At 46.5% G+C, this 20,753-nt stretch overlaps 1 non-coding gene and 1 pseudogene across 1 annotated transcript; both read right to left on the reverse strand.

Moving 5' to 3' along the window:
- Positions 1-546: 546 nt before the first annotated feature.
- Positions 547-6,200, reverse strand: LOC120667777 (annotated as a pseudogene).
- LOC120668253 lies at positions 4,761-4,898 on the reverse strand. The gene has a single exon (XR_005672350.1). It is a non-coding gene; the product is annotated as a small nucleolar RNA Z247 (small nucleolar RNA).
- Positions 6,201-20,753: the final 14,553 nt, after the last annotated feature.

Raw genomic sequence — 20,753 nt, forward strand, 5'->3', positions numbered from 1 at the left:
TGATCAGTGCAGCGTGGTTCAGGAAGCTACGATGAATAATCATGGGTGATGTCTATCATGGCCCCGTGTTTTTACTGATGGAAAGGGACTGGACTAATTAATTGACTTACATTGCAGTTTTGTTTGTCGCATAGCTTTCAACTGTAACTTGTTAGATGCAACATTTCTACCTGTCGTGGACTCGTGTGTGGTTTGTGACGTTTGGAAATTTGGAGCCTCTATGTCCGTGGTCTGAAATATCCTTGGTTGTCATTAGGTCTTGCATCAGTCTGAATTAATAGTCATTATTAATAAGTTGCTGTCGCTGGATATGGAGTGATATTCTGGCTTGCTTGCTGCTCACACCGGCGAATGACAGTGGAAGCTCGATCTTTCACCTTACGCGATCTCCATCAGTTCCCCTGTCTTCTATTTACCTTGTTCTCTTTCCCTAACATTTTTGTTGAGTGATAATAGTTTTTCATAAGCCAGTAACTTTTATACCCAACAATTTACTAAATCACCAACAATGTAATTGACATCAAACTCATCTCCCACTTGCAATTGTTGTATCTTATTTCACAGCTTTAGCACACTGCATAGATCAACAAGTCACTGTGGCCAGAATGCTAGGAGTGATGCCTCCTGGCCGATCCTGATCTTGACATCTCCAGCTACTTGCCAACATTCTGGTACTTGTACAATCTGGCACACAATATGTAGTATCCGAAGTTGACGGCCAACAGCACGGCCAGCAGCCAGTAGAGGTTCTCCATCCTAGACGCGTTCATGTTGTCCGGCAGCCACGCCGTGGCGCACCAGACGATGCCAATGAGGGCCGTGCTCAGGTAGAACCTGAGCGCGACGATCATGGCGACCATGCCCGCCGCGGTGTTCTTCAGCGACGGGGAAACTCCTGGTAGTACAGGAGTCACCTGGCCGGGAAGTGAAGAGCCTTGCCGGCTCCGCATAGAGCGAACGGCAGGAGCAGCTGTAAAGTTTGTGGGAATGTGGTTGCCTATCTTGGCTCACCACGGCTTCATATTTATATAGAGTCAATGCTCAACAAGATTACATCAAGAGATTACAAGTTGTTGCGCATGGCTAGATATTCTTGAGTTACCTCTAACAAACCTATAGGATACTCAAGATATCACACGTGCACTAACAACCAAATCTATCTACACGATCATAGCCGTGTCATACAAGGAAAGGTTACAAGGCTCTATCTCTAATACCCTCCCTCAATCTAAACTGTGGTGATACTCAAGATTTAGATTGCGCTTGAAATCTTCAAACTGTTGGGTAGGCAAAGCTTTGGTGAAGCCATCCGCTAACTGATCTTTGGATGATACAAACTGAATCTGTAACTGTCCATTTGTAACTCGTTCTCGGACAAAATGGAAATCAATCTCTATGTGTTTTGCTCTAGCATGAAACACAGGATTGGCTGCAAGATATGTTACACCGAGATTGTCACACCATAAACAAGGAACCTGAGTGACAGGTACTTCGAGTTCTCCCAAAAGTGATTGAAACCAGATTAATTCAGCTGTAGCATTGGCCATAGATTTGTATTCTGCCTCAGTACTTGATCTAGACACTGTTGGTTGTTTTCGAGCACTCCAAGAGATAAGATTAGACCCAAAGAATATTGCAAATCCTCCAGTAGAGCGTCTATCATCAACATCTCCAGCCCAATCAGCATCCGAAAAAGCACTTAGAAGCGTAGAACTGGTTTTGCCAATTCTTATCCCGATTCCACTTGTCAACTGTATATATCTTAGGATCCTTTTAACTAATGTCCAATGAACTGTCGTTGGCACATGAAGGAATTGACAAACTTTATTTACCGAGTAGGCAAGATCTGGTCGTGTCAAAGTGAGATATTGCAAAGCACCTACTATACTCCTATACCTTGTACTGTCCTCAAGTCCAAGTGCTTCTCCTTTTATCCTTGAGAGTTTCTCAGTACTAGACAATGGAGTTACCATAGCTTTGCACTTTGTCATGCCTACACGAGAAAGAATGTCCTTAGCATACTTTTCTTGAGATAACACAAGGCCTTTTTTATCCCTTCTGACTTCAATGCCTAGAAAGTAATGTAGATCACCCAAGTCCTTAAGAGCAAAATCTTTCTTTAGATCCATGCTCTAGGCGCCTGCTTAAGCCCATAAGTAGCTTTATCCAATTTACACACCAGGAAGGGTGCATCATTGCTTTCAAAACCAGGTGGTTGTTTCATATAAACCTCCTCTTCCAGAATACCATGAAGAAACACATTCTGTACATCTAACTATCGTAGACACCAACCTCTAGCAACAGCTATAGACAGAACCAATCTAACCATAGCAATTTTAACAACAGGACTAAAGGTATCCTCATAATCAATTCCATACCTTTGTTTAAATCCTTTTGCTACTAGTCTGGCCTTGTATATGTCAATAGTTCCATCTGCCTTCCTTTTAACTTTATAAACCCACTTGCAATCAATCAGGTTAGTACCTTTCTTGGCCGAAACAAGATGCCATGCATTATTTTTGAGAAGAGCATTATATTCTTCCTCCATGGCTTTCCTCCATTTCGGATCGTCTAGAGCTTCTTGCAAATTTTGAGGTTCTCCTGTGGAACACAAAAGACCATACCTGATTGTACCATCGGTATACTTCTTGGGCTTGATAATGCCCCTTTGAAACTGTGTTCTTGGACGCAGGGATGGAGGAGACTCTTCATCAACAGAGGAATCCGGAGACGGACTGGCCGCAGGAGATGGTGTAGACTCATGTGGCGCAGGGGATCCGGATGCCGCCGTATTAGCTTTGGTGGGCGGAATGTCCTCACGCGCGCGCGAGGAGACAACGCTGTCGGAGGCAGGCACGTTTGCCCCCCACGCGGCGACGTTCCACTGGACGGCGGACCAGATGACACCGCTGGCGAATCCTCCTGGGATCGGGCGCTGGGAGATGCAGGCGAATCAGCTCCAAAATCCGTGCCAGAGCCCCCGTTATTCTGTGCTGCTTGTGCACCATGATTTGGTGCAAAAATTACACCGTTTTCTTCCAGATTTTCACTTGATTGTCCCTGCATTTTATCATCACAACTAGGCACATTTGTGTTAGCAGTAATAGGGTCAGTACGGTCCATACCCCTAGGAAGAAGATGATCTGGAAGAAGAAGAATTTCTTTGTGAAGACGTGCACTGGCATTCTCATGAAGTTTAGAGAAAGGGAAAACAGCTTCATCATAGACGACATCTCTAGAAATATAAACCCTTCCAGAGGATGGTTCAAGACATTTGAAGCCATTGTGCCGACCACTATATCCAAGGAAAACACAACGAATAGATCGAAAAGCAACTTTCTTGGTATTATATGGTCGTAAATTTGGCCAGCATGCACAGCCAAAAACCCTGAGGGACTTATAGTCTGGTTTCTCCTTGAAAAGGCACTCGGATGGAGTGTCAAATTCTATGACTTTACTAGGGAGAATATTAATTAAATAGGTGGCTGTGAGAACAGCTTCATCCCAGAATTTAAGAGGCATAGAGGCATTGGCAAGAAGGGCAAGACCTACTTCAACTATATGGCGATGTTTTCTCTCTGCAGCGCCATTTTGTTGATGGGCATGAGGGCAAGACACTCAGTGTGATATTCCTATTTTTTGGAAAAAGGAATTGAGCCTCTCATACTCACTACCCCAGTCACTTTGTATGGAGATGATCTTTCTACTAAATTTTCTTTCAACAAAGTTTTGAAAATCATGAAAAACCTGAAAAACATCAGATTTTTTCTTGAGAAGGTAGACCCATGTATACTTGCTAAAATCATCAATGAAACTCACATAGTAGGAATAACGCCCAACCGAAGTAGGAGCTGGTCCCCAAACATCAGAGAAGACTAGCTCAAGAGGAAAAGTAGAAGTACTACTTGATGTGCCATAAGGTAGTTGATGACTTTTGGCTTTCTGACATGAATCACAAACCGACTCAACTGCATTAACACTAGAAAAAGAAAGATCATTGTTTTTAAGAACACGCTCGACAATGGGAAGAGCAGAATGCCCTAGACGACTATGCCATCTACTTGTAGATGGTTTATTGACTCCAACGACTCCATGCTGCTGGTGCTCAAGAGGATAAAGTCCCCCTTTACATCTTCCTCGATGAAGAATTTTCTTCGTGGCCTAATCCTTGATGAAAAAATAATTTGGATGAAACTCAAGAAAGGCATTGTTATCAGAGGTAAGACAATGAACGGAAATGAGATTTTTGTGAGCGCTAGGAACATGGAGAATATTTTTGAGATGCAGTTTAGCACTAGGGGTATGTAAAACTGTCTGACCAATATTACTGATTTTCATACCTGTGCCATTTGCTACATGAACTTGATCTCCAGCACTGTATTTGTCTCGGACAAATAGATTATCCAACGAGCTCATGATGTTGTCAGATGCGCTGCTGTCCATGTACCAGTTGGTGTCGACTCCATAGCTTGTAGTCGCTGCACCTGCGACTTTAGTTGAGGGCTGGTAGTCTTCTTCGAAGTGGTACCAACACTCCAGAGCTTCGTGGTTGTACTTCTTGCAGACCTGACATTCAACTTTGGTGGTGCGGTTGCCCTGTTATTGCCGTTTGGGCATGCCTCCATTGCCCCGGCCACCACCAGAGCGACCAACTTGTCCACGACCACGTGAATTGCGTCCACGACCGCCACGGCCTCGCGATGCAGCATTAACAGAGGACTGGTAATGCCCACTGTCCTCTCTAAAGATCTCAAGGCGAGTCTCATAGGACAACAATTGAGCATATAGATCACTCATGATGATGGGGTTAGTGCGACCAAGAATGGAAGATACGATAGGTTTGTAATCGAAATCTAAACCATTCAAGATGTAACCGACCATCTCATCTTCATCAGTGACTTTACCAGTTGCGGCGATCTCATCTCCAATGGTCTTCATCTTGTCGAGATAGTTGGCCATCGAGGTGGATCCTTTCTTGAGGTTGGCGAGTTGAAGTCGCAAATTTGTAACCCGCGAACGTGAGCGCGCCGAGAACATTGCTTCGAGCACCGCCCAAACCTGTGCCGCAGTGGTGAGAGTGGCGACCTGCCCCAACACTTCTTTGGTGAGGGAGTTCAGCAGACGGCCAAGGAGTTGCTGGTCCTTTGCCAGCCAGGTATCGTATGCCGGATTGGCCACGATCTGCTTCTTGCCGTCCTTGTCTATCTCGACGACCTTCGGAGGAGCCGCCGCAGTGCCATCCAAGATACCCGTGAGTTGGGCTCCGCGGATGGCAGGGAGGAACTGTGCTTTCCAAAGCACAAAGTTGTCACGAGTAAGTTTCTCAGCGACGGGAGGACCAAGGGAAAGGGACGCCGCAGATGATGTTGACGCCATGGCAAGGGAAGGTGTTTCTAGATGTATTTTGGGAAGAGGTGGCTCTGATACCATGTAAAGTTTGTGGGAACGTGGTTGCCTATCTTGGCTCACCACGGCTTCATGTTTATATAGAGTCAATGCTCAACAAGATTATATCAAGAGATTACAAGTTATTCCGCATGGCTAGATATTCTTGAGTTACCTCTAACAAACCTATTGGATACTCAAGATATCACACGTGCACTAACAACCAAATCTATCTACACGATCATAGCCGTGTCATACAAGGAAAAGTTACAAGGCTCTATCTCTAATAGCAGCCACATGGCCGACAGCGGTGACACCCACCCGGGTCGCTCCCCTCGCCGTGCGCGTGCACGGTGGCCATGCATCGGCGCTCGATGACAGCGGATGCGGCCATGATGATCGTGATCATGAGGACAGTGCCGTTGGATCGTGCCCGGTGGCGAGCCGCTAGAGTCGGAGGAGAAGGCTGTCGAATAGGCCGAGGGAGACGACCATGGTGATGAAGCAGCCGACAACCATGGATCCTGCGGGGATGGTGAAACGGCCGATGGCGCGGTCCATGCAAGCGCCTGAAGGATGGTGAAGTTGGTCTGCATGCCGAGGGCGATGCTGAGGAAGATGGTGGAGCTCTAGAGCGGTAGGATGCGCGACACCGTCTTGAAGTCCTCCACCTGCTGCACGGTACAGACGTGCCACGGCCGGGCCATTGATCCGTCGGCCCCGATGGTGTCGCCATCGGTGATCAGTGCGGTGCGATTCAGGAAGCTATAAAGAATATTGTTGGTGATGATGTCATGGGCCGTGTTTTCACTCATGGAACGGGACTGGAGCAGTCGACTACATTGCAATTTTGTTCGTCTTATATCTTTATTTGATGAAATGTAACTTAGATGCTAACGTTTCGGCTTGATATGTTTTCAAGGGCGGGTGTCGGTTGATGCCTTTGTTGAACATCTAGCCATTTTGCAACATGCTTTAATCCATAAAAACGATGTAATAGATACTAACATGAACATGAGCATCTCAACATAAGCATTCTCTACTATACTACTGAACAGAACAATAAGTAGCATAGTACTAATCAAATGGTTAATCAAAGAAGATGTAGGTTTATACCCTTGGGTGGACTCAGTACCGGTGCCCACAGTATGAGCTCCACCAGAGCCACTTTCAGTGTCGGTGCCGGCAGCCGTGCCCGGAGTTCTCTTCGTCTGCACTACCATGGCAGCGACGGTTGGTGAAGTGGCGTTTGTCAGCAAAGAGCGGAAGGAGCAGTCGCACCTGAAGGGGCGCTCCCCAAAAACTTGATCGCCCGCCTACCCGTGCAGGTACGCCGACGGACGGAGTTCCGGAGGCCTGCTCGCCGGAGCCCGAAGATGCAGAAGCTTAGCGCAAGTCAGGAAAGGTGGTGGAGTGGTGTGTAGAACACTCCAGACATGGGCACCCCCCTTTTAACATGTTGGCTATTGGGCTGAGCGCCAAAACTTGGCCCAGGCAAGCCGCGGTGTGGCGCGGCGAAGCCAAGCCAAGCCAAGCCACGCCCACGCTCGGCACGTCGGGCGCGGGCGGGCGGGCGGCTCGGCTCGGCGGCGGCGGCACATGCGTGTGAATTCCCATGTCTCTCTTCAGCTTCTCTTATGTGAGTATCTCACAACTCACTATTTAAGTTGAATACCTCATTAGTGTTAACACAATGTGGTACTAATCTCTTTTCCACTTAGCAACTATTGTGGGCCTTTGAAGTTCTTTGATTAGTAGACTAATTATGGGCCAAGCCCAATTAGTCCATCAATCCCCACCGAACTTCAGAGGTACACAATGAATGCTCTCATTTATCGACTTGTTTGATATACAAGTGTTTTGACAGGGACTGTTAAGTTGAACACCCATCTAGAAAAAGAGCTTACACTTATTCTCAACTGAGCAATGGACTATGCCTTGAATTGAGAGTTTCGTGCGAGGTAAGGTTTACTCGAATCCTTAACTGGTATTAGGCTGCTTGGAGCACCTCCTCTGGTTGGAGCATAAAAGTCAAACTCTATGCCTTTTCATTAGAATCTAGAGATCACCTGAATCTCATAGACTGTGACTAGCAGTTGAGCTCAAAATGTCCTGTAGGCCAACATCTCTGCTTGTGAAGCCACTCAGAACATATTAAGGTATAAACCATCCTGCCATACAGATAGAAGAGTAGTGCATTTGAAAAGATGGACCTTGCAAGGGTCTCTTCTCTTAGTCCGACACCAGCTTGTTTCGCCATCCTACTTCACGGGATCTCCGATCACATAGGACATGTTACCACTGTGGTAGACTTCATGTGGGTCTTAGTCCCATCTCACTCGATGCACTACCTATCACATTACGTGATAGTCCTTTGGTGAATTGATCTGCTAGATTTTTAGACGAATGGACATAGTCCAAAGCTATTACTCCGAAGTTTTTCAGTTTTCTGACAGATTTCAACCGCCACTTTATATGTCTAGTAGTCTTCATGTTGTCCTTAGAATTGTGTACTTTAGTGATCACAGTTTGATTGTCACAATTCATATATATTGTAGGTATAGGTTTATCAACCACTGGCAAATCCCCAAAGAGTTCACAAAGCCACTCAGCCTCAACATAGGCAATGTCTAGTGCTGTTAGTTCTGCTTCCATGGTAGACTTCGCTAGGATAGTCTGCTTGCAAGACTTCTAGGAAACAGCGCCACCTCCTAGTGTGAATATATATCCACTTGTGGCTATCAAACCATCAGCATCAGATATCCAATTTTCATCACTATAGCCCTCCAGTACCTTTGGGTACCCCGTATAGTGAATGCCATAGCTTGTAGTGCCTCATAGATGGCACATTACTCTCTCAAGAGCACACCAATGATCATCTCCCGGATTTGAAACAAACCGGCTTAGTTTGCTCACAGCAAACGAGCTGTCAGGCCTTGTTGCACTAGCTAGGTACATCAGCGAGCCTATAATTTGGGAGTATCTCAATTGATCTTTCATTATCCATCAGTTTTTCCTAAGGATTATGCTAGGATCATAAGGAGTGGAGATAGGTTTGCAGTCACCATAACCAAAGCGACTTAGCACCTTCTCTACATAGTGGGACTGCACCAGTGTGACCCCACCATTTCCTTCTCTTAATAGTTTGATGTTTAGTATTACAACAGCTACTCCCAAATCTTTATTGTCAAAATTCTTTGACAGAAAACCCTTGACTTCCTCAATCATGAGGCTAGTCCCAAAGATTAGTATGTCATCTACATACAAACACATGATTACTCCTTCTCCCCCACCATAACGGTAGTAAACACATCTGTCGGCTTCGTTCGCAACAAAGCCAGCAGAAGTCATAGTGATGTCGAACTTTTCGTGGCACTGCTTAGGTGCTTATTTTAGGCCATATAGAGACTTCAATAATTTGCACACCTTTCCTTCTTGACCTTTTACTGCAAAACCGTTAGGCTGCTCCATATAGATTTCCTCTTCTAAATCTCCATTTAGAAAAGCTGTCTTAACATCCATTTGATGGATGAGAAGATTATGTGAGGCATCTAGGGCTAGCAGTATTCGAATTGTGGTCAATCGGGCCACCGGTGAATATGTATCAAAGAAGTCATCTCCTTCCTTTTGGGTATAACCCTTGGCCACAAGCCTTGCCTTGTACTTTTCAATAGTACCATCCGGCCTTAGCTTCTTTTTGAACACCCATTTACATCCCACAGGCTTACACCCGTACGGATGAACAACAAGTTCCCAAGTACCATTGGTCATAATTGAATACATCTCACACCGCACCGCTTCCTTACAAGAGTCAGCGTCGGGAGAGGAATATGCCTCGTCAATCGTTTTGGGAGTGTCGTCCACGAGGTATATAGCGAAGTCATCACCAAACGATTTTGCAACCCTCTGTCTCTTACTCTTTCGAGTGATTCCATTATCATCTACTTCGGGATCCTCTATGGTTGTCTGTTCTATTTGCACAAAAGTGTCAGGGGAGATAGCTGATTCGTGACCAGACGTGCTAGGTGCATTCCCACGCATTGGAAACTCACTTTCAAAGAATGTAGCATCTCTGGATTCCATGATTGAGCCGACATGCATGTTAGGAACTCCAGAGTTGATTACCAGAAATCTATATCCCACGATGTGAATGGCATAACCAAGAAAGACACAATCTACAGTCTTTGGTTCAAGTTTGCGCTTCTCGATGATTGGTACATTCACTTTAGCCAAGCATCCCCAGGTGCGCAAATAAGAGAGATTTAACTTCTTCTTTTCCCATTCCTCGAATGGTGTTACTTTTTTGTTATTTGTAGGAACTCTATTCAGGACATGAGTTGCTGTCAGCAGAGCCTCACCCCACCATTCCTTGGATAGTCCCGTGTTGTCTAACATGCCGTTAACCAAGTCAGTTAGAGTGCGGTTTTTCCTTTCTGCAATCCCATTGGATTCAGGGGAATATAGGGGTGTCCTCTCATGAATAATTCCATGTTCCTCGCAGAATGAAGTAAACTCTTGTGAGAAGTATTCTCCCCCGTGATCGTACCGTAACCGTTTGATTTTATTTTCAAGTTGGTTCTCTACCTCAGCCTTATAGACTTTAAAGTAATGCAAAGCTTCATCTTTTGTGTTTAATAAGTACACATAGCAAAATCTGGTACAATCATCGATGAGAGTCATGAAGTATCTTTTTCCTTCTTTGGTCAACACTCCATTCATTTCGCACAGATCGGAATGAATAAGATCTAGTGGTGCCAGATTTTTCGCCTCTTTCACAGCCTTGTGAGGCTTGCGGGGTTGTTTAGCTTGAATGCAAGCATGACATTTAGATCCTTTGACCAAATCGAATTTAAGGATTAAACTCAAATTAGCTAAGCACGTCATGCAACTGAAATTAATATGACATAGCCGTGAATGCCAAATATTACAAATGGTTCACAAGTTTATCAGACGAATCCATCAAAGATAAGCGGAACAAGCCTCCGCTTTTATAGCCCTTACCAATAAAAGTTGGGTCAGTTGGATCCATGCCACTCCAATTTCTTGAAATTGGATCTCATGTTGAAATCCATGCCATTGAGTGGCATGATTTTCAACATGACACCCAATTTCACGGAGTTGTGGTGGCATGAATCGAATTTTCCCATAAAAGTTCCATACTTGGATACAATACATTTATTGGACTCAAAAGCAAGCTTAAAACCATCTCTACATAGTAGTGACCCGCTGACGAGATTCTTCTTGATGAAGGTGACATGCTGCACGTTCTTCAGTTGCACGATCTTTCCCGAAGTAAACTTCAGATGGACCATACCAGCACTAAGTACAGCAACATGCGTGTCATTTCCCATCAACAGGGAGGAATCTCGCCCGACCTGATAAGATGAAAACACAGAGATGTCAGCACACACACGAATATTAGCTCCTGTGTCAACCCACCAATCAGGCGAGAGACAAACTGAAAGGACTGTAGGTAAATAATTACCATACCCCGATCCTCCAGGCTTACTAATGACCATGTTTGTTGTCTTCTTTGGCTTGTCCTTGCGGTCTGGGCACTCCTTTGCCCAGTGCTCATTGGACCCGCAGACATAACAACCACCCTTTTCTTTGCTCTTCTTCTTAAAGGTTGTAGCTTTGGGCTTGATGAAATTCTTGGTTTTCTTCTTCTTGTGAGCTGCATGAGGGTTCTTCCTTTGCACCAAGTTGGCACTGGAACCTCCCTCATCATGCACTTTCTTGCCACGTGTGTCTTTTACCCTCGCATTCTCTTCCACACCAAGAGTGGCAATGAGGTCAGTCACACTGAACTCCTGCCTCCTGTGCTTTAGAGAAGTGGCAAAGCCAGACCAAGTAGGTGGCAGCATAGTGATGATACCACCGGCCACAAACTTGTTAGGTAACATACTCTCCATGTTCGAGAGTTCCTTTGCCAGCATCTGTATCTCATGAGCCTGCTCTACAACAGATCGGTCATCGACCATCTTGTAGTCATAGAGCTGCTCCATCTTATACAGCTCAGTGCCAGCATCGGTAATCCTGAACTTGGCCTCAAGTGCATCCCACATGTCCTTGCCCGTAGGCATGTCCATGTACACCTGCAGCATGCTCTCTACCAACGCACTGAGAAGAGTCCCCCTGAACAGGTTATCTGCCTCATCAAACCTCCTTTCTTCCTCAGCCGAGAGGGGAGGTTCGATGCGCTTTCCCCTGACCACATGCTCACAGTGCATAAAAGTGAACCACAGCGTAGATCGCGTACGCCAGATCTTGTAATTTGCCCCACCATCTTGCAGGGGCGGCAGTTTCAGTGATGCAGCAAAGCTAGCACTTGAAAATGACCTATCAAGTTTTTGGATTGTTGAACATCTAGCCATTTTGCAACATGCTTTAATCCATAAAAACGATGTAATAGATACTAACATGAACATGAGCATCTCAACTATATACTGAACAGAACAACAAGTAGTATAGTACTAATCAAATGCTTAATCAGAGAAGATGTAGGTTTATACCCTTGGGTGGACTCAGTACCGGTGCCCACGGTATGAGCTCCACCAGAGCCACTTTCAGTGTCGGTGCCGGCAGCCGTGCCCAGAGTTCTCCTCGTCTGCACTACCATGGCAGTGATGGTTGGGGAAGTGGCGTTTGTCAACGAAGAGCGGCGAAGAGCGGCCAAGCCAACGGCCCGGCCCTCCAGCCATGCCCACGCCCCGGCGCGTCTCGCACGGGCGCGGGCGGCTCGGCTCGGCGGCGGCGACGGCGCGCGCATGTGGATTCCCATGTCTCTCTTCAACTTATCTTATGTGAGTATCTCACTGTTATCACCATAAATTAATAGGGTTAATTAATGGGCCGCAAGTGAGTTGGGCTTAATGCAAAAATTAAAGGAGGCTTACGAATCAGCTCCTGCGTGGGCGTTCGGGCCATCTGGCCCATGTACCTTTAGGTTTAAGTTCAGTTTGAGTTAGAGATAGAGTCCAATATGGACACGTTAGTTTAGATTATTTTCCAAGTCTCCGGTCTACAAATATGTACCCTATGACATTCGTAAAGGAAGAACGTCATCACGTCTCGCAACAACAATTCTCGGTGCACCGCCACCCCTAATCCTACGGTTTCATCTTGTGATCAGGGCAGCATTGTTCTTACTTTTACCTTGGTATTACTCGTACTGAAGCATTTTTTATGGCGAGTAGTGCAAGTTATCCTGGTATTCGTAGCATGACCTTTAGTAGATCTATCATGCACTTGTTGTTTATCATCTACGAATATCATGTTATCTCTGCGTGATCACATATTAATCTTATACTAATTCTCGTTGCATAGAGTTAGTCGCGTAGAGATAACACCCTGCTTCTTTTCTATCTCGTAGATCTAATCTGTTATGGTTTGTTCTTATACGTAAGAATCGGCTTAATATCTGCTAGTTTAGGCCTTGCAAATGGGTTGGACGATCCGGCGACGTATTAGATGCTTTGCCTTGATCTTAACAGGGATTGATTCGGGAATCGGCTTTTGCTTATTCTTAGGCCTCTATTCTGGTTAAAGTTTGGTTATCTATTACGCTCGTTAGGCCTAACTACGTGTAGGATGTTCCAATCTAGCAGTGAAGCTTTTACCGTCGTGTATTAGATTAACTAGATCTAATTGAAGTAGTTTTTGTAGTTTTTTGCTTTATCTATTAATATCCAGATATGCAGATCTGATATGACACCGGGACTCGATCGGCTCTTTAAAACCGATGCAAGAGTCATCCCGGGGAGCCGACCACGGCTCGGACTAATGTTTACACGTGTTTGTGCATGTAGGCAAATCGTCGAAAGCACGTTTGCACCTTCCTGATCGGGTATAGGTCAGGTGGCACGCCCTGCATCTCCGGAAGCATCGGCGTGTGCCAGGATCAGGACCGTTGACAGATGGACCGGTGCCAGCCAGCGCCCCGGCAGCCTCCCGGCTCTTCGTGTTGCCTGTCGCTACTCGCCGGTGGGTTTTGACCGACAACACATTCTGGCACACCCAGTGGGACCTTCATCAGCAACAACGTCTACCGTCGGGGTGACTGGACCTCAGAACCAAGCGCCAGTTTCGCTGACCACCAACCCTGTCACGTATGAAGAGCTGACCCCCGAACACCAGCAGAAGTATGATGAGGTCAAAGCTTAGTTCGAAGCCGATCTCATCGGCTCTTTCGAGAGGACCCGCAACCACGGCATCAGGTGGAAGTTGTTCTCACTCGAAGGTGCTCTTGACAACGTCGACCTGTCCGTACCGTTAGAGGAGCACACCAGAGCCCTGCGCCAATAGATGAACTACATGGTGGCTCACTCACTTCATCAGCACTCAGAAAGCCTGGTGAACGAGCTCGAGCGTGTGGCACATCAAGTCGTCCAGGAGGTGATCAAGAACCTGTACTCCCCATCGGGACCAATCCTGGGGAGTCATAGGGGAGAGGCCCCACTTCAGTCTAGGCCGCCATTGCAATACTCGCTCACAACTCCAGGGCCGCAGAGTTCGCCGATCTACGTCGTCTACAAGATCGGCGGTGATCCCGGGGAGGGCCAGTTCCTGAGTGAGCCGCCTAAGGAGATCCCACATGGCTACACGTGCGTATACATAGCTGACAACATCAACCCAACACGCGCGGGACAGTTGGTGAGTACAGGAGCTTCAGGGACAGATGCGGAGAAACAAGCATGGCTAGCGATGTACACTACCGGGCCGAGTTCTGAGCCCTCGGCCCCAGGAGTTCTTAGTGTGGAACAGATCAGCGCAATACTAAGGGACCAGTTCGGCATTCTACCCAAGAGAAAGGTGATCGGCTATTCCAAGCCATACCCAAGCGACTACGACTTGATCCCGTTGCCACCCAAGTATCGGCTCCCAGAGTTCACCAAGTTCAGCAGGTCAGAAGGGGCCAGCTCCATCGAGCATGTGAGCCGATACCTAACGCAGCTCGAGATGATTTCAGTATCGGATCCTCTGAGGATCCGGTTCTTCTGCCAATCTCTCATGGGCTCAGCCTTTGGATGGTACACATCATTGGCCCCAGATTTGATCCGCACTTGGAGGCAGCTGGAATATCAGTTCCACACCCAGTATCACTCAGAGGCTGCTGAAGCCGGGATTGCCGACCTCGCCCAAGTGAAGCAGAAGCGAGGGGAAAGTGTGTCGAAGTACGTGCAGTGCTTCAGAGAGGTTAAGAATCGATGCTACTCATCACGCATCACAGAAAAGGAGGCAGCCGATTTGGCAGTTCTGGGGCTCGCTAAGCCGATCAAGGATCTGGCTTTTCAGTTGGAATTCACCTCTCTGGCGCACATGGTACAGAAGCTCACGACGTATGAACACTATCACCCTGAGCTGTAACAGGAAAAATTCAAGCGCCATGTGAATATGGCCCAAGCAGATGATTCTGATGATTCTAGCGGGGAACAAAAAGTGGCTGTGGCATAGTGGACCCAGGGGGCAAACCCCGTCCCGTGCAAGTGGGTCAAACAGAATGGGCTTGTGAAGGGCTTTGATTTTGACGTGGCCAAGGAAGAGCAGATATTTGACTTATTGGTCAAGGAAAAGTAGTTGAAGCTCCCAGAGAATCACAGGCTGCCAATGACGCAAGAGCTGCAGGGAGGCCGTACTGCAAGTGGCACCACTCGTTCACCCATGCCACGAATGACTGCAAGGAGCTGCATCGGCAGATCCAATCGGCTATTGAACAAGGCCGATTAATTCTGGCCCAACACACGATGAAAGTTGACAGTCAACCATTCCCACAGGCTAATGTGGTGGAGCTGTCGGATCTTAGAACTGAGGGCCAGAATTTTGCGTTCCAGATTAACATGGCGGGACCCATACGCCGCCGTGACGAGCAGAGGTTTAGAGAGGCCGATTCTGGCAAACGGCCCCAGGATGAAGATGAGTCGGAGCAGCAACATATTACTAAAGAACAAGTGCGTCACATCCGCAATCAACTCCCAACTTCCAATTGGCTTCTTGAAAAATACGAGTATCAGTACAAGCTGCGTCGCCGGTATGAATCGGAAGAGGAGGAGTACGAGTACCGCGCGGGGAGAACGCTAGGGAGGCACCAGGCTGTGCGCGACCACTGGCATTGCCCGTTCTACAGGTACTGTCGGAATTCCGGCATGAGCCGATTTCCTACTATCGATGATTGCCTAGAGTGTAGGCCTCGGGGACGCTAGTCACGACGACCATGTTGAGCGGCCATCCAGGGATGATCTTGAGCTCGAAGGAGAGGATAAGTATCATCGTCCACGATGGTTTCCTGACGGACTCAATCGCTCGTAGAAGCTCAGAGTGCAGCGCTTACGCAATCTCGAAGAGGCAGAAGCAAGGTACCTCGACGTGCTGAGGAAGGCGTGTCGGACCTCGCGGAGCAAGTAAGGCACCCGCGAAGGGTGGAAAGGTGCCCTCCAAGGAGGGAGTGGCGTCCCAAGCAGCCAAAAGCTGATGAGAAGTCATCGGCTGATGTGAATATGGTGTTCGTGCTCCCATTAGAGTTTTGGGTGCCCCAACCAGAGGAGTTGCCGTCGCATAGCTCGATCTTGGCCCCCAGCCGATCATCTTCGGGAAGCCCAAGGAAAAAAGCTACAAACACCTGAAGGGGTTATATCTCAAATGCCTCATCGATGGCAAGCCTGTGAACAGGATGTTGGTCGACACTGGCGCCGCAGTTAATTTGATGTCGTATTCAGTGCTGCGCCGATTGGGTCGTTCTGCTGCTGACCTTATTAAGACCAATGTAATGCTCAATGATTTCAACGGGCAGCCATCGGAGGCAAAGGGCGCCCTCAATGTGGAGTTGACAGTTGGCCGCAAGACCGTCCCAACTTCGTTCTTCATCGTCAACAGTAAGAGTACGTACATAGTGCTACTTGGGAGGGATTGGATTCTCGCCAATTGTTGTGTTCCTTCCACAATGCACCAGTGTTTGGTTCAATGGGATGGAGACGAAGTGGAGATGGTCCGTACAGATGACTCTAGCGAGGTTTCACTCGTAGACATGAACGCCTGGGACGCAGAAGGACAAGAGCCGATCTCAGGGATTGTGCTAGAAGACTGTGATCGGATCGAAGCGACAAAAAACGGACTGAGGCTGGTCTTATCCACTGGACTCATAGAATAAGCACATCCTGGCACGCTACGGAGTTCAGCAGGTCTAGAGAGGCCAGTCCCGGCGACCGGCCCCAAAAAGTAGATAATTCTTATTTGGAGTTGAAACTTTTACATTATGAACAAACAATAGCCTACTCTGGCAGTCGGTTAGTTAATGAGTATTCAGTTTCGAATGGTAATACAGAAACGGCCAGCCTGTGCGGTTGGCCGAAAATTTTCTTTTGTTATCTCTCCCTATTTGCTGTCGACTTGGCAGGTGACGACGAGTTGCCTGTGTCCACAGTTGATTTTACAGGCGACGGCAAGTTGGGGTACGGGTTTACATCAGCTGACGATTTAGAGGAAGTCAATATAGGTCCCGGGGATAAGCCACGACCAACATTTATCAGCAAAAGGTTAGACCCGAGCCTGCGTGAGCCGATGATAGCACTATTGAAAGAATACCGGGACTGTTTCGCTTGGGATTATACTGAAATGCCCGGTCTGGATAGAAGCATCGTCGAACATCGGCTCCCGCTTAAGAAAGGATTTTGGCCGTTTCAACAACGAGCACGACAGATGAAGGCCGAAATCCTAGAGGAGGTTAAGAAAGAGGTGCAAAAGATGTTGGATGCAGGGTTCATCAGGCCATGTCGGTATGCAGAATGGATCTCTAGCGTGGTCCTTGTACAAAAGAAGGATGGCCGATGGCGAGTCTACGTGGATTTCAGAGACCTCAACAGAGCAACGCTAAAGGACGAGTATCCGATGCCCATCGCGGAAACGTTGATCAACGCAGCTGCCGGTCACAAAATGGTGAGCTTTATGGATGGTAATGCCGGCTACAACCAAATCTTCATGGCCCTAGAGGATATAAGTAAGACCGCGTTCAGAGTACCAGGCGCGGTCGGCTTGTTCGAGTACTTGGTTATGACCTTTGGATTGAAAAATGCCGGTGCAACATATCAACGCGCCATGAATTACATTTTTCATGATCTCATCGGCAAACTAGTAGAAATCTACATTGATGATGTCGTGGTCAAGTCCACATCGGCTGGGGGACATCTGGAAGATTTGCATCAGGTCTTGGAGCGGACTCGGAGGTTTGGGCTCAGAATGAACCCGAAGAAATGCGCCTTTGGTGTGTCGGTCTGTCAGTTCTTAGGATTCCTGGTACATGAGCGAGGGATCGAGATCGGCTTAAAGAGTCAAGAAGCTGTAAGGACGATGAGGCCGCCTACTACGAAGGAGTTGCAGAAGCACATCGGCAAAATCAACTTTGTCAGACGATTCATCTCCAATCTGTCTGGACGTATCGAGCCATTCATGGGTCTCGTGAAAATCAAGTCCGATGATGAATTTCACTGGGGGTAGAATAGTAGCAGGCTTTCGACGAAATCAAGAGATACTTGTCGAAGCCTCCAGTGTTGGCTACCCCTCAGCAAGACAGGCCTTTCTTCGTGTACCTATCTGTGGGAGACACTTCCATCGCCTCGGTGCTGGTTCAAAAGCATGACGGATGGGAAAGGGTTGTGTTCTACCTTAGCAGGCGCATGTTGGACGCCAAGACCAGGTGCCCTGAGATTGAAAAGCTTTGTCTCTATTTATTCTTTACATGTACAAAGCTTCGTCATATTTTGCTCTCGGCGGAAACAATCGTTATTTCCAAATCAGATGTCATAAAACATATGCTGTCGGCTCCTGTTCTGAAAGGCCGATTCTGAAAGTGGATGTTCGCACTGTCAGAGTTTGATATCCGATATCAACTGGCAAAGGCAGTCAAGGTTCAGGCACTGGCTGATCTCATTGCAAACAGGATCAGCACTGATGTGGCTGCACTTTTCATACGTCCATGGGCCATGTTTTTCAATGGATCGGCGTGTGATGATGGGTGCGGTGTAGGAATTCTTTTGGTATCGCCTCGAGGGGCGACTTATTCCTTTGCCATCAGGATGACCACTCCATGCACCAATAATTTAGTAGAGTATGAGGCCGTTCGCAAGCGGATGGAATTACTCCTGGAAGCTGGTGCAGAAGAAGTGGAAATCTTTGGGGATTCGAAACTGGTGATTTCTCAGCTCACAGAAGAATACAGATGTGAGACCGAGGCTCTTTTTCCGATACGAATGCAGTGCCGTGAGTTGATGTCACAATTCAGGTACATTAATTTCCACTGGATACGTAGGACTTTGAACAATGAAGCCAATGACTTGGCACAAATGGCTTCCGGATACAAGGAAACAGCTGATAGGGTAGATGTAGAGGTTCAGTTTCTAGAACCTGGAGATTGGAGAGCCGATATCTTCAATTATTTGAAGGATTCGGCTCAGGGGGCACCCAGAAGGATAAGACTCAAATCAATGAAGTATGTTCTGATAGGGGACGATATGTTCTACAGGACTTTGGAAGGACTGCTGTTTAAATATCTGGGGCCTTCGGAGTTGAATCGGCTCTTGCATGAGGTTCATGAGGGAGCCTGCGGTACTCATCAATCGGCTCATAAGATGAATTGGCTGATTAGGCGATCGAGATATTACTGGCCTACCATTCTTGAGGACTGCTTTGAATATTACAAGGGATGTCAGGCATGTCAGAGATTCGGCAAGATTTAGATGGTGCCGGCATCAGTAATGAATCCTATTATTATGCCATGGCCGTTCAGGGGTTGGGCCATAGATATGATTGGCCAGATCAACCCGCCATCCAGCAAAGGTCACCAATGGGTGTTGGCTGTCACGGATTATTTCACGAAATGGGTGGAGGCGGTACCCATGAGGTCGGTGGCGTCAAAAGATGTGATCAGTTTCGTTAAAGAGCGCATCATTCATAGGTTCAGGATTCTCCAGACAATTACGACCGATGGAGGATCGGTCTTTATATCGGAGGAATTTAGGAAGTTCGCCGATGACACGGGGTTCAAACTGATCAGATCATCCCCATATTATGCCTATGCTAATGGACAGGCTGAAGCGTCCAACCAGAGCCTTATCAAGCTGATTAAAAGGAAGATCGATGAATATCCTTGGCGCTGGCATGAGGTGTTATCAGAGGCTTTGTGGGCATATCGTATTTCATGTCACGGATCCATCAAGAAATCACCATACCATCTGGTCTACGGTCAAGACGCTGTGTTGTCTTGGGAAATCACGGCCGGATCGAGGCGTGTTGAGTTCCAGAATGATCTGTCGACTGAGGAGTATGCAGCCTTGATGAGCGACAATGTGGAGGATCTCACGGAGCTAAGACTTTGGTCACTTGAGAAGATCAAGGAAAACAAGGCTAAAGTCACTCGTGCATACAACAAAAAGGTTAAGCCAAAAGATTTCCAGGTTGGAGACCTGGTTTGGGAGGCAGTGTTACCATTGGGAACTAAAGACAGGAAGTATGGTAAGTGGTCTCCAACTTGGCATGGGCCGTACAAGGTTGATCAAGTCTTACCTGGAAATTCGTACATGCTTGAAGAATTGGACGGTGTCAAGTTTCCTGTAGCCGTCAAGGGCCAACACCTCAAGAAATATTTCCCGAGCATGTGGGAAGGCGAATAACAAGAGCTGATGAAATCCATCTGGCTGTATTATAAAAGGCCAACACGTTGAGTTGGCCAATAATATATATATATATATATATATATATATATATATATATATATATGTATATATATATATATGTATATATATATATATGTATATATATATATGTATGTATGTATATATGTATGTATATATATGTATGTATGTATATATATGTATATATATATGTATATATATGTGTATATATATATATGTATATATATGTGTCTATATATATATGTGTATATATATATGTCTATATATATATATATGTCTATATATATATATGTATGTCTATATATATATATATATATGTATATATATATATATATATATATATATATATATATATATATATATATATATATATATATGAGAAGCAAGGCAGCCGATGTGTAACCATCGACTTAAGATGTTTTTAATAGGTACGAGTTTCATATTTAAAAGGCAACATTAAATGTTCTCTGAATTGTTCTACTAGTTCAGGAACCCTTCTATGGCATGGATGGCTTCTGCGCGTATGGCGTCGGCTCTTGCTATGAACGCTTCATCGTCCTTGTCATCGCCTGTTACTATCTGTTGACTCAAGGTGCTTATCTCTGCGAACTCCACTCGTATTTGCTCGGTTATTTCTTGGGCTACTTACTTGGAGTTTGCAATTGAGGCTTTCTCCTCGTGGATTAG

Source organism: Panicum virgatum, chromosome 3N (assembly GCF_016808335.1).
Source record: "Panicum virgatum strain AP13 chromosome 3N, P.virgatum_v5, whole genome shotgun sequence".
NCBI lineage: Eukaryota > Viridiplantae > Streptophyta > Magnoliopsida > Poales > Poaceae > Panicum > Panicum virgatum.